The sequence below is a fragment of the Saimiri boliviensis genome, chromosome 17 (assembly GCF_048565385.1).
Source record: "Saimiri boliviensis isolate mSaiBol1 chromosome 17, mSaiBol1.pri, whole genome shotgun sequence".
NCBI lineage: Eukaryota > Metazoa > Chordata > Mammalia > Primates > Cebidae > Saimiri > Saimiri boliviensis.
In genome coordinates this window covers 31,146,910-31,161,115 of record NC_133465.1, presented here as the reverse complement: position 1 = coordinate 31,161,115, position 14,206 = coordinate 31,146,910, and the positions used below count along the sequence as shown (strand labels likewise).

At 39.0% G+C, this 14,206-nt stretch overlaps 1 protein-coding gene across 1 annotated transcript in view; it reads left to right on the top strand.

The window, feature by feature from the left end:
* NLK (nemo like kinase) overlaps positions 1 to 14,206 on the top strand; it is a 169,657-nt gene that overhangs the window by 30,398 nt on the left and 125,053 nt on the right. The window lies entirely within an intron of this gene.

The following is a 14,206-nucleotide window of genomic DNA, read 5'->3' as shown; positions in this document are numbered from 1 at the left end:
TTTGGCATATCTTTTTTTTTTTTTTTTTTTTTTTTTTTTTTTTTCTGAAAATACCATTCAGGTTTTCTGCCCATTTAAATGATTGATTTGCCATTATCATTATTATTATACTGTAGGAGTCTTATTTTTTTTCTGAATACCAGCCTTTTGACAGATCAACCTATTGTATTTTCTCCTACTCTGTAACTTAACCTTTTCATTTTGTAAATGATGTATTTTGATGAACAGAAAATTCTATTTTGAGAAGTTATCAATTTTTTTTTAATTATTAGTATATTTTTGGTTCAGTGTAAGAAATCATTGTCTAGTTGGGCACGGAGGCTCATACCTGTAATCCTAGCACTCTGGGAGGCCGAGACAGGCAGATCACCTGAAGTCAGGAGTTCAAAATCAGCCTGGCTACCTTGGTGAAACCCCATCTCTACTAGAAATACAAAAATTAGCCAAGCATGGTGGCGCATGCCTCTAATCCCAGCTACTCAGGAGCCTGAGTTATGAGAATCACTTGAATTTGGGAGGCAGAGGTTGCAGTGAGCCAAGATCACAACACTGTACTCCAGCCTGGGTGACAGAGCAAGATTGCATCTCAAAAAAGAAAAAAATAAATCTTTGTCTAATGCCAAAGTCATGAAACTATTCTCTTTTATTTTTTCTAGAAGGTTTATAGTTTTTTATGTTTAGGTCAGTTTTCTATCTGAAATTAATTTTTGTGGGATTTGAGGCATTTTTGTTGTTTTTAAAAATACTAATTTTAAAGTAAAATAATTTCCAAACACTAATTTTACCTATTTTCACAACATCTTTTGTTAAAAATTTTTTCACCCTTGCTCCACTGTGGAAAATCAGTTGACTATATAAATACAGTGAAATTCTAAACTTTTCTGTTTCATTAGTCTTTTTGTCTAGTCTTAAGTTAATGCCACATTGTCTTTATGTACTGTAGCTTTAGAATAGGATTTTTCCATGTCAGCACTATTGACATTTTGGGCCTGATAGTTCTTTGCTGTGGGAGGCTAGCCTATGTGTTATAGGATGTTCAGCATCCCTTGCCTCTACCCACTAAATGCTAGTAGCAACTCAATAGGTATGACAACCAAAAAATGTCTACAGACAATGCCAAGTGTCCCCTAGGTGACAAAGTCACCCTCAATTGAGAAACACTATTTTAAAGTAACTCTTGAAGTCAGATACTGTAAGTCTTCCAACTTACTTGTTTTCATTCAAGATTATTTTGGCTATTCTAAAAGCTTTGTGTTTTCATATCATTACTGAATTAACTTGTCAGTTCCTATAAAAATCTGTTGGGATATTTATTGGAAGGTGTCAACTCTATAGATCAAATAGAAGAGAATTCTTTAAAAAGTTGAGTGTTCCAGTCCATGAACATGGCATCTCTCTCCACTTTTTTTTTTTTTAAGATGGGGTTTCACCATGTTGGTCAGGCTGGTCTTGAGCTCCTGACCTCAGGTGATCTGCCCGCCTTGGCCTCCAAAGTGCTTGGATTACAGGTGTGAGCCACCATGCCTGACCTCCACTTTTTTTTTTTTTTGAGACAGAGTTTTACTCTTGTTGCTCAGACTGAAGTGCAATGGCACGATCTCGGCTCACCGCAACCTCCGCCTCCTAGGTTCAGGCAGTTCTCCTGCCTCAGCCTCCTGAGTAGCTGGGATTACAGGCACGTGCCACGTTTTGTATTTTTAGTAGAGACGGGGTTTCACCATGTTGACCAGGATGGTCTCGATCTCTTGACCTTGTGATCCACCCGCCTCGGCCTCCCAAAGTGTTGGGATTACAGGCGTGAGCCACTGCGCCTGGCCCACTTTTTTTTGTTGTTGTTTTTAACAGCCTTTGTCAACCACTCTGATCTCCACTTATTTATGTCTTTGATTTCTCTTGGCAGTGTTTGGGAGCTTGCATTTTAGAGGTCTTGCATATGTTAAGTTTATCACTAAGTATTTAATTTTGTTTGTTTTTCCTGGGAAGTGACAGAAAGTATTTAATATTTTTAAATGCTATTGGAAATGGTCTTTTTATTTTCAGTTTCACTGTCATTGACTAGTTGTAGACCCTCTTGTCCTGCCTTCAAGCTTACATTCACTTAAGGCACTGTGCTACTTTAAGGTGATCTCTCTCAGCAGTCCTGCTGTATCATACATGAAGGCCTCATCAGAAAGAATTGGCAGAACAGGTCTGGAGAGCCCTAGGTTTTTTTTTTTTTTTTTTTTTTTTTTGAGGCAGAGTTTCGCTCTTGTTACCCAGGCTGGAGTGCAATGGTGCAATCTCGGCTCACCGCAACCTCCGCCTCCTGGGTTCAGGCAATTCTCCTGCCTCAGCCTCCGGAGTAGCTGGGATTACAGGCATGCGCCACCATGCCCAGCTAATTTTTTGCACCTTTAGTAGAGACGGGGTTTCACCATGTTGACCAGGATGGTCTCGATCTCTTGACCTCGTGATCCACCCGCCTCGGCCTCCCTAAGTGCTGGGATTACAGGCTTGAGCCACCGCGCCCGGCCCGAGCCCCAGGTTTTAATTAAGTCAACTATCTTCAGCCAATGAAAGGTGCTAAAAGATTATCTTGGTTTCTCCTTCCTCCCCTTTCAGCATCCAGTTAGCTCCTCTTTCCGCTGTGACTCAGGGATGAAAGGGGCTTGGAGTGTTTTCTCTCTTAGCAAGGACTTCTCTCTCTTTGGAGTTTAGTTCATTTACATTCTTTGAGTTCTCAGCTTTCTTGTATACAACTAGCCAACTAAGCAACCAACCAGTCAACAAAAACTATGATTTAATTGCTTATCTAATCTTTTCTCCTTGTTATGGAAAGTGTCATATTTCTTTTTTTTGAGACGGAGTTTCACTCTTGTAGCCCAGGCTGAAGTGCAGTGGCCCAATCTTGGCTCACTGCAACCTCCGCCTCCTGGGTTCAGGCAATACTCCTGCCTCAGCCTCCTGAGTAGCTGGGATTACAGGCACGCACCACCATACCCAGATGATTTTTTTGTATTTTTAGTAGAGACGGGGTTTCAGCATGTTGACTGGGATAGTCTTGATCTCTTGACCTCGTGATCCACCTGCCTCGGCCTCCCAAAGTGCTGGGATTACAGGCTTGAGCCACTGCGCCCGGCTGGAAAGTTAACTATGTTAACTGGTTTTCTATGTTAACTGGTTTTCTTTGTTCCATGTTTTGGTGGATCTTTTAACTTTAACTTTTTAAAAAATCTTTTTACTTTCAGCATTTATATTCTTATATTTTATATGTCTCTGGTAAACAGCATACATTTAAATTAAGCTTTTTAGTCCAGTCTGACAATCTTTTAAGGGAAACACATTTCCATCAATCATGAGTACTGATCTTTTTTTTTTTTTTTTTTTTTTTGAGACAGGGTTTTGCTTTGTCACCCAGGCTAGAGTGCAAATGTTTAGTTACGGCTCACTGCAGCCTCAACCTGTTGGGCTCAAGCGATCCTCCCAGTTCAGCCTCTCAAGTAGCTGGGACTACAGTCACATGCCACCATGCGCAACTAATTTTTAAAAATTTTTTGTAGAGACAGGGACTCATTGTGTTGCCCAGGCTGGTCTCAGACTGCTGAGATGAGTGCTGACCTTTTTAAATTTGTCCCTGCCACCTTATTTATATATGTCATATGTTCTGCTTTTCATATTTTTCTCTTTGTCTTCTTTTGAATTGCTTAAGATTTTCTACCTTTACTTATTTGTGTCATACCTTATTTTGTTTTTTCAGTTGCCCTAGAATTCTTAGCATGAATGTTAAAATCCATGGGTAATAAATAGTGTTTTTTTTCAAATCTGCCTGGTCCATTTTAATAGTCTCCTATTCAGTAATGCTTGTCCACTTTTATATTTTTTCAAATACTTTAAAAATATTTTGTTTGTATCTGATAATACTCTTATCTGCTATCTTTGTCAGTCTAATTCATTGGTGTCATTCATGGGTGCTTGTTTCTTTTCTTTCTTTTTTTTTTTTTAATTGTGAGCTCATGTCATTAGAACTTTTATTTTTTGTGAGGCAGGGTATTAGATTTTGTTTTTCCAGAGATGATTTGAGTATCTAGTGCTACCATTTACTTAAGTAAATTTTTGACTTGAGTTTTTCAGGCCACACAACTAGTTTGAATTTTAGTAACAACGGGTACAGACTTGTTAAGAATTCACAGCGGAGACATTTCTGTTTACTGTTCTACCAAGAACCGAAGCCAGTAAAGACCCTTATTCCCATTATCTCCCTCTGCAGAATGAGCTTTTTCCTATTTCACTTACTAAGGATGCAGACTTTTGGGAGGCTCCTAGCATATTTGCAAAGGTATGGTTAATCCAGTCTCCTGGGAAGGGCCCCAGGTGGCCTCCTGTCATCTCACCAAGTAGCCCATTAGAATACAGGCTTTTGTTCACCAAGGATTGGCCAATAACTCTAGGGAAAACTGTCTGTAGTGTTACTCAACTTTGTGAATCTATGTTTCTTTCTTGTTTCTCCTCTCCAGGAATTTCTTTGCTTCCTCCTCAAGGTTAACCATATATTTTATCCAGCATCTTTACATGCTTTTCCACTGAATTTACTTTTACTCTATACTTGTATCTTTAGGAATTACCTCTAGCTGGTTTTAAAATGTGGCAAGATTATTATAAGGGGAAAAATAAAGTCCATAGTCAGTCCTGCTCCCAGTTTGGAATGTCTTTTCCTATTTCAACTGTGATAAATGCATCCTCCTCTTCACTCACTTCAGATGTTCTTCTCTTTAGGTATTCTCCCCATCTGGCTCAACTCCTACCCCTATATATACCCCCAGCAGAATATATTACTCTCTTAACATTTGTTTCTATGCTTGTTTTTATATATATATTTCTTAAAGAAGAGGTATTCCTGTAGACACAAAGATAGAGACTGAATTCTATTTATTTTTATGTTCCTAGCATGTGATATGCATTCACTAAAGTTTGTTGAATTGAGTTTTCAAAGTCTTTATAGATAACTGTTGAAATGTTAAGCCTCTAGCTAGGACCTTTATAACTTACTTGCTATTTTCAGGAAATAACTTAAAACAACTAAAGCTTATTCAACGTGTTGGAGATAAAGTAATTTTATTTGGTAAATTCCTTGGGCTAATCCTGTATAAGGAGGGATTAAAATATGTTAGAAATATTATCTTACAATCTCCAGATGTGATGGGGTAATACAATTTTGGAACAAATGAAGGTTTACATCCCAATTTTAAATGTGAGCTCACTTTAAAATCACACACTTATGGGATGATCTGTGCTACAAACCACGACACTCGTTTACCTATGTAGTAAACCTGCATATCCTACACATGTACCCCTGAAATTAAAAGTTGTAGAAAAAAAATTATGTACTTTGTATCTGGAACATCAAGGGGAATTTTTGCCTTTGGATTACTATTTTTAAAAATGGATACAGTGATGAATTTTAAAGCATACAAATTACAAATAGAGAAGTTTCCCAGTGACCTTGATTACTTGTATGTGTTGGGGGCAGGGGACTGAGGGGGTTGTTTTTCTCCTGTTGCCTGAGTTTAAATCCTTTTTCTATGGTGAATTATGTAATTATTTTGTGGCCATTATATATATTTGTCCGGCAATTTTTTAAAAAATTTAATTTTTTTTTTTTTTTTTTTTACAAGAGATCAAGGGGCTTTAGGTGTCCATTGGCAGAGCTGATTTTATAAACATGTATTTCTTTTGCCTAGCATCTTTTCACATTTTAAGAGGCACAGATGGGGAAAAGAACAGTAGAATGAGAAAGGGAGGTGAGAAGAGTTCTTGGTAGAGAGCAAAAACAGGTGAGAAAAGCAACTAGTATAGAGGTGGGGATGACTTAACAGTAGAAGAAGGCACAGGTGAGAGAAGAAGGCAAGAGGAGGTGCCAACATCAGAGGTGGGGAGATGACACCAAGCTGGCCCACGATGAAACAAGCTGGCATATTTCACTTGTAAATGTTTCTATAATATGCACTTTTCATTTTAACATCTCCAAAATTAGGATATTTCTTACAGTTGTTTGCTGCTGCTTTTTGTTGGTACATAAAATAATGGCACATTTACCATTAGTGGCATTTTACAGTTAATGAAGTATGGTATAATTTTGCATTGCTCACAAGGAGTATTGGCTGTATTAGCCTGTTAGTTTACATTATGTGATCTGGCAGACAAACCAGTTTTTAAAAACATTCAGAAACAGACTCAGCATTCAACTGATTCGGACAACTGACTCTGATGTTATTCCAATAGAAACTTCTCTCTAAGGTGATTCATGTGAAACTAGCAACTTGTTTTTTGTAAAAGGTCTACCACTGAACAGGCTGTGTTTGCAGTTTGCCACAAATTCTGAATCAAATATAAGTAATCATTAGGTGGAAATCAGAGTAACCTTTCTCTGCCCCTGTGATCTGAGGGGCTATTTCCCTGAAGCAAATTATTTGTTAGGCAAGAACAACTTGTATGGCAACTTCTTAGCATTGCTTAGACAACATCTCTGTACAATTTGTGCCTCAAGTTCATCTCTGTTTTATATTCTTGAATATCTTTGGAATTTTGACACAGCTATTGGGCTGTCAGACTTACTTATTTTACAAAATTGGGCATTTGAGTGAAAAGTGCCTCAACTTAAAAACTATTCTTAAGTTTTCTTCTTCTTTTGCTTTGGCTACTATAAAGCTCAGAGCCAAATGTACAGCCTCCTCAGTTAAGGGATGTAGAATTTTTTAGCTTATGTTTTGGGTACAGACTACCTTCTCGGCCCCTTAACCCCCACTTCATAACCTTCCTACCCATTTTTCCCCCTTTGTCAAACTCGTAGTCCTCGTCTTCCTCCACCTTTTAATCTTATACTGTATGCTTCCTTCTTAGCTACCTGTTTTGGAATGGGGTAGGATATAAATAAAAGCTAAAAACATAAACAGATAAAATCTATCTTTAAAAAACCTTTACCCATACAGTTAAAACAGCACATTGCAACAGTGAAGCAAAAAATCCAGTTTTGTTTTCCTTTCTTCATATATATGTTAATTAAGGTGAGTTGTTTTGAGGAAAGGCAAATTTTGTTTTGCTGACATTTGTGATGGCTTTAGTATGTTGGAGCTAAAAAGGATTGTGAGCTCTCTCAAGTTATTTCTAATTTAGAGACACTAGATTTTTAAAGAAAAGGATAATTAAAAATTTGGATAACCTTAAAAGATATAGTTATTGTCAAAATATCATAGACTAGGTAGCTTATAAACAACACAAGTTTATTTCACACAATTCTAGAGACTAGGAAGTCCAAGATGAAAGCTTCTGAGGATTTGGTGTCTGGTGAGGGCCTATTTCCTGGTTCATAAATGATATCTTCTCATTGTGTTCTCACATGATGGAAAGTGTAAGGCAGCTCTTTGGGGCCTCTTTTATAAAGGGTACTAATCCCGTTTATGAGGGCTTTACTCTCGTGGTCTAATCACTTCTCCCAAGGTCCCACTTCCTAATACCATCATATTGTTGGTTAGGATTTCAACATACAAATTTTTGGGGGACTCACACATTCAGTCCAAAGCAGTTACTGTTGATTAGCTGAAATAATGTGACAGAGCTGTAATCTTTTCTAACAGAAAAGATATTTTTAACCTTTCTGTTAGAAATTTTGGTGTTTTGCCTGAGAACAGAGGAGGTTAAAGAGTACCCCCATTTTTGTGCTTCTGTGTGTATTAAATTGGTATGTGAATAAAAGAGGACCTATGGTTTATAAAAAGCAAAGAAGTGGAGTAGAGAGGGTTAGTATCATTGGTTCATGGGGTTTATTCAAACGCTTGTCCTAATCTAACCAAATTAAGTACAAAGTAGTAATTGGACTTGTATTATACTTTTGCCTCTCTTCCTGTTTCTTCTGCCTCTGAAGCAACATTGCAGCTTGTAAGATTGACAATTATATCAGTCAGATATAAGTAAAATTTGCCAATTTAATGCTGTATGTCATGCTCTATGTATTTTTTTTTTAATTGTTTCTTCTTCTTGATGCTTCTTAGTACCCATGTCCCTTTTACTTTTTCCCTTTCTTTGCTTTGTACTTCTCTTATACTAGGTACAAATGTCCTTTCCCTGCCTTCTTTTCTTCCCTTGTTTGCCAGCTGTATTAGTTCGTTTTCACACTGCTGATAATGACATACTCAAGACGGGGAAGAAGAAGAGGTTTAATTGTACTTACAGTTCCACATGGCTGGGAAGACCTCAGAATCATGGTGGGAGGCAAAAGGCACCTCTTACATGGCAGTGGCAAAAGAAAATGAGGAAGATGCAAAATCAGAGTCCCCTGACAAAACCATTGGATCTCTTGAGATATATTCACTACCATGGAACGATATGGGGGAATCTGCCTTCGTGATTCAAATTATCTCCCACCAGGTCCTTCCCACAACATGTGGGAATTATGGGAGTAGAATTCAAGATGAGATTTGGGTGGGGACACAGCCAAACAATATCACCAGCCCTTGAGGATAAAAGTTATTCTTGAGAATTAATTGTCTTAGAATACTTAAATTATAAACAATTTATAAGGTGATTAGATATCTCACACTATCAGTTAATGCAAACCTTAATCTGGAGATAAAATTAGGCATCTTGATCAGTTTGATGCTGAGAATTCCATTATATTAAACTTTGCATTAATATGGAGGGAATTGATAAGAAAATGTTTGGAAACTTCAGCTTCTTTTTGCCAGTGATGTGTTATAATTTATTCACACTGAAAATGATAAACTAACTCTAGATTGTCATGTTTTTATAGCATTAACCTTACATTAAATTCCTATCATAGGTCTTTATAGTAAATTTTTAAAAAAGAATATTCTTTTTAACAAATATACAGATTCACAGGCAGTTCTGCTTCTTTCTCTCTCTTTTTTTTTTTTTTTTTTTTTTTTGAGATGGAGTTTCACTCTTGTTACCCAGGCTGGAGTGCAATGGCGCGATCTCGGCTCACCACAACCTCCGCCTCCCGGGTTCAAGCAATTCTCCTACCTCAGCCTCCTGAGTAGCTGGGATTACAGGCACGCGCCAACATGCCCAGCTAATTTTTTGTATTTTTAGTAGAGACGGGGTTTCACCATGTTGACCAGGATGGTCTCGATCTCTTGACCTCGTGATCCACCCGCCTCGGCCTCCCAAAGTGCTGGGATTACAGGCTTGAGCCACCGCGCCTGGCCTTCTGCTTCTTTCTCAAGCATATTATAGGAAAATATGAAACAGAATTCTTTTTTTTTTTTTTTTTTTTTTTTTTTTTTTTTTTTTTTTTGAGACGGAGTTTCGCTCTTGTTACCCAGGCTGGAGTGCAATGGCGTGATCTCGGCTCACCGCAACCTCCGCCTCCTGGGTTCAGGCAATTCTCCTGCCTCAGCCTCCTGAGCAGCTGGGATTACAGGCACACGCCACCATGCCCAGCTGATTTTTTGTATTTTTAGTAGAGACGGGGTTTCACCATGTCGACCAGGATGGTCTCGAACTCTCGACCTCGTGATCCACCCGCCTCGGCCTCCCAAAGTGCTGGGATTACAGGCTTGAGCCACCGTGCCCGGCCGGGGAAACAGAATTCTTAAAAGGATGTTCTTCCTTAAGGTATGCATTGGTTATTTCACCACTAAAAAGAATTAGTTAAAAAGTGGCATTGAATGAAGTTTATAAATGCCTCTACTCATTCAATCAGCTAAAATTGTGAAATGATACACTGCTTTAATCCAGAAAGTACTGTACATTATTTTTTTCTCCCAGAAAACATATGTGATTCTTTTTGTAATGGCAGCTGAATGGGGGTTTAGATCATTATATATCCATTATGAGGAAATTAAAATTTAATTATCAGAAGGTTTCCTAAAATAATGTGCCTTTTTTCAAGCATTGAAATAAAAATGACTGTAAAACCTTCTTTGATTATATGATAAAATAGATATTTTACCATGTAAAAAGAATTAACAGACTTTTATTATATTATATTTTATTTTATTTGAAACAGAGTCTCACTCTGTTGCCCAGGCTGGAGTGCAGTGGTGCAATCTTGGCTCACTGCAGCCTCCACCTCCCAGGTTAAAGTAATTCTCCTGCCTCAGCCTCCTGGATAGTGGGGATTACAGGCATGTGCCACCACACCCAGCTAATTTTTTTAGTAGAGACGGAGTTTCACCATGTTGGTCAGGCTGGTCTCAAACTCCTGACCTCACGATCTGCCTGCCTTGGCCTCCCAAAGTGCTGGCATTACAGGTGTGAGCCACCGCACCCAGCTTCAGACTTATTTTTAAGTCAGTTTTAGGTTTACAGCAAAATTTGGAAAGTATGGTGTCCCTGCCTATCTCCCCAATGCCATACACACAGCCTTCCTCTTGGTAGCAATAATGAGCCTGGCCCAGGAAATTGTTGAAGACTTTGTTGGCGGTAATTACATCTCTGACACCAGTAAATTCTATCACTGTTACCTCCTTCTGCCAGGATTACCACACATGTTCTAACTGTAGTTGGTCACCTTATGGCAGGTTTCCATTCTATTTTGCACTCATTTGCAGGCCTATGGAAGATTAAATAAGATGATACATGTAGTGTGCCTAGTACAGTGCCAGACTCAGAGTAGTCAGTTTGGTTTATAGCACCCTGTCTATAAACCACCCAGTTTGTAAACCGTGGTTTATAGCACCCATGCTCTCAATTGTTTGTGAATAAAGTTCATCTCCAGTCTTAGCAAAGCATTAAAGAACCTTTACAAAAAGACCTTAGCCTGCCTTCTCAGATTTATTATACTCTTATGGATTCTTTTTATCGTTAAAAAAAACAATCATCGTAACCATTTAAAAATGTATAGTAGTGTTAAGTATATGCACATTGTTGTGCAACAGATCTCTAGAACTTTTTCATCTTGCAAAACTTAAACTACCCATTGAACACAACTTCCCGTCCTCCCTGTCACCCCCTGGAAACCACATTCTACTCTCAATTTATATTTGTTTGACTACTTTAGATACCTCAATAAGTGGAATCATGCAGTATTTGTCTTTTTGTGACTGGAATATTTCACTTAGCATGATATGCTCAATGTTCATCTTTGATGTAGCATATGATAGTATCCCCTTTTTTAAAGCTGAATAATATTTCATCATATATATATATATCACATTTTCTTTATCTATTGATAGATGTTTCCACCTCTTGGCTTTTGCAAGTCTTACTGTAATGAACAGATATGCAAATATCTCTTTGAGATCCTGTCTTCAGTTCTCTTGGGTATATGTCAAGAAGTAGGGGGCCGGGCACGGTGGCTCAAGCCTGTAATCCCAGCACTTTGGGAGGCCGAGGCGGGTGGATCACAAGGTCGAGAGATCGAGACCAACCTGGTCAACATGGTGAAACCCCGTCTCTACTAAAAATACAAAAAATTAGCTGGGCGTGGTGGCGCATGCCTATAATCCCAGCTACTCAGGAGGCTGAGGCAGGAGAATTGCCTGAACCCAGGAGGCGGAGGTTGCGGTGAGCCGAGATCGCGCCATTGCACTCCAGCCTGGGTAACAAGAGCGAAACTCCGTCTCAAAAAAAAAGTAGGATTGCTGAATTATATGGTAATTCTATTTTTAAATTTTTGAAGAGCCTTCATACTGTTTTCCATAGAAACTGAACCGTTTTATATTCATACCAGCAGTGTACATGGGTTCCAGTATTTTCAGTTTTTGCCAGCTCATGTTATTTTATTTTATATTTGATAGTGGCCATCCTAATGGGTGTAGGGTGATATCTCATTGTGGTTTTCATTTGCATTTTCCTGCTGATTAGTAAGGTTGAGCATCTTTTTATATGCGTGTTGGCCATTTGTGTATCTTCTCCTTTGCCCATTTTAAAAATCAGATTATTTTGTTGTTGAGTTGTTAGAGTTCCTTGTGTATTCTAGGAAGTAACCATATATGATTTGCAAATATGTTTTCCTGTTCTCTAGGTTGCCTTATCTCTGGTGATTGTTTCCTTTCCTAGGCAAAAGTTTTTGAGTCCTGTTCATCTGTTTTTGCTTTTGTTGCCTGTGATTTTGATATCCTATCCAAGCAGTAATTGCCAAATCCAGTATTATGAAGGTTTTCCCCAATATTTTCTTCTAGGAACTTTATTGTTTCTGGTCTTACATGTTTAGATCTTTAATCAATTTTGACTTGATTTTTGTATGTGGTGTAAGCTCAGGATCCAACTTCATTCTTTTGCATGTGGCTATCTAGTTGTTTTTTTTTTTTTTTTTTTTTTTTTTGAGATGGAGTTTCGCTCTTGTTGCCCAGGCTGGAGTGCAATGGCGCACTCTCGGCTCACCGCAACCTCCGCCTCCTGGGTTCAGGCAATTCTCCTGCCTCAGCCTCCTGAGTAGCTGGGATTACAGGCACACGCCACCATGCCCAGCTAATTTTTAGTATTTTTAGTAGAGACGGGGTTTCACCATGTTGACCAGGATGGTCTCAATCTCTTGACCTCGTGATCCACCCGCCTCGGCCTCCCAAAGTGCTGGGATTACAGGCTTGAGCCACCGCGCCCGGCCCCCCAATTTTATTCTTAACCTGCAGGTCAGCAACTTCAGATCTATAAACTGCTGAAATTATGTGCAGTATTTTGTGCATGTTTTTGTGTCTGTCACTTTTAAAGACGAGGATCCAGTCAGGCACAGTCGCTCACGCCTGTAATTCCGACTCTTTGGGAGGCCAAGGCAGGAAGATTGCTTGAGCCCAAGAGTTTATGACCAGCCTTGGCAACATAGTGAGACCTTGTCTCTACAAAAAATTAGGCCAGGCACAGTGGCTCATGCCTGTAATCCCAGCACTTTGGGAGGTTGAGGCAGGAAGATTGCTTGAGCCCAGGAGTTTAAGACCAGCCTGGGCAACATAGTGAGACCCCCATGAAAGTGATTCCCAATCCTTACCCCCAAAGACTAGGACTATGACAATCTAAAAGAGGTAATTATTTACATTTAAATTTATCATAATGCCTGGCTAGGGAAAATTGTGGTTATTATTGGTACAGAGCATACTTTGCTGCAAACGAAGGGTAAGTTCATGCTGCTAATGAAGTGAGAAGCAGGATGGGACCAATGTTTATCATGTAGCATTTGGAGACATTGGAGCATTTGGAGTTCAGTTTGCTTGCAGTTTCTCATTGACAAGGTTAGCAGATCAGATTAGTGCATAATCATGTCAAATATTTTGAAAGTTTATTGAAAACAGAAAACCAAACATCCAAAATGTTAGAACTAGTTGCTTCTGAAATATTTATTTGGTATAAGTTAATGTTTTTAATTGTGTGCCTTTTATTCAAGGAGCTTAGTTCCTTGAAGTAATCGGTTTAACTTTCAGATCTGTTTTTGTTTTTTTTTGAGACAGGATCTTGCTATGTCACTCAGACTGGAGCCCCACTGCAACCTCAACCTCCTGAGCAGCTGGGACTACAGGCGCATGCCCCTACACCAGGCTAATTTTTTTTTTTTTTCCTTAGAGACAAGGTTTCACCATGTTGCCTAGGCTGGTCTCGAACTCCTGGGCTCAAGTGATCCACACGCCTCAGTCTCCCATAGCGCTCAGATTAGAGGCATGGGCCACCACACTAAGCCTAGACCTGGTTTTTGTTGTTTTTGAGACAATGTCTCCCATTGTTGCCTAGGCTGGAGTGCAGTGTCATGATCACAGCTCACTGCAACTTTGACCGTCTGGGCTCAAGTTTCCTGAATAACTGGGATTGCAGGTGTATGCCACATGCCCAGCTAATTAAAAAAAAAAAAATTGTAGAATCTCACTATGTTTCCTGGGCTCACTTTTTTTTTTTTTTTTTTTTTTTTTTTGAGACGCAGTTTCGCTCTTGTTACCCAGGCTGGAGTGCAATGGCGCAATCTCGGCTCACCGCAACCTCCGCTTCCTGGGTTCAAGCTATTCTCCTGCCTCAGCCTCCTGAGTAGCTGGGATTACAGGCACATGCCACCATGTCCTGGGCTCACTTTTTAATGAATAAGTGATAATGGTTATATGTTTTTGGTGGGTGTTAGTAATTATAATACAACATTAAATTTTAGAAATGACAGCGTGTCTACCTCCCCCCACCACTCCCTGGGGGAAAAACAACAAATACACATTTTAAAAACTGGAAGAAAGTCTCTTTGATTTTGGGGCATGATTGACTAAAAGCTTACCTTTGAGCTTTATTACCTGAAATCTCT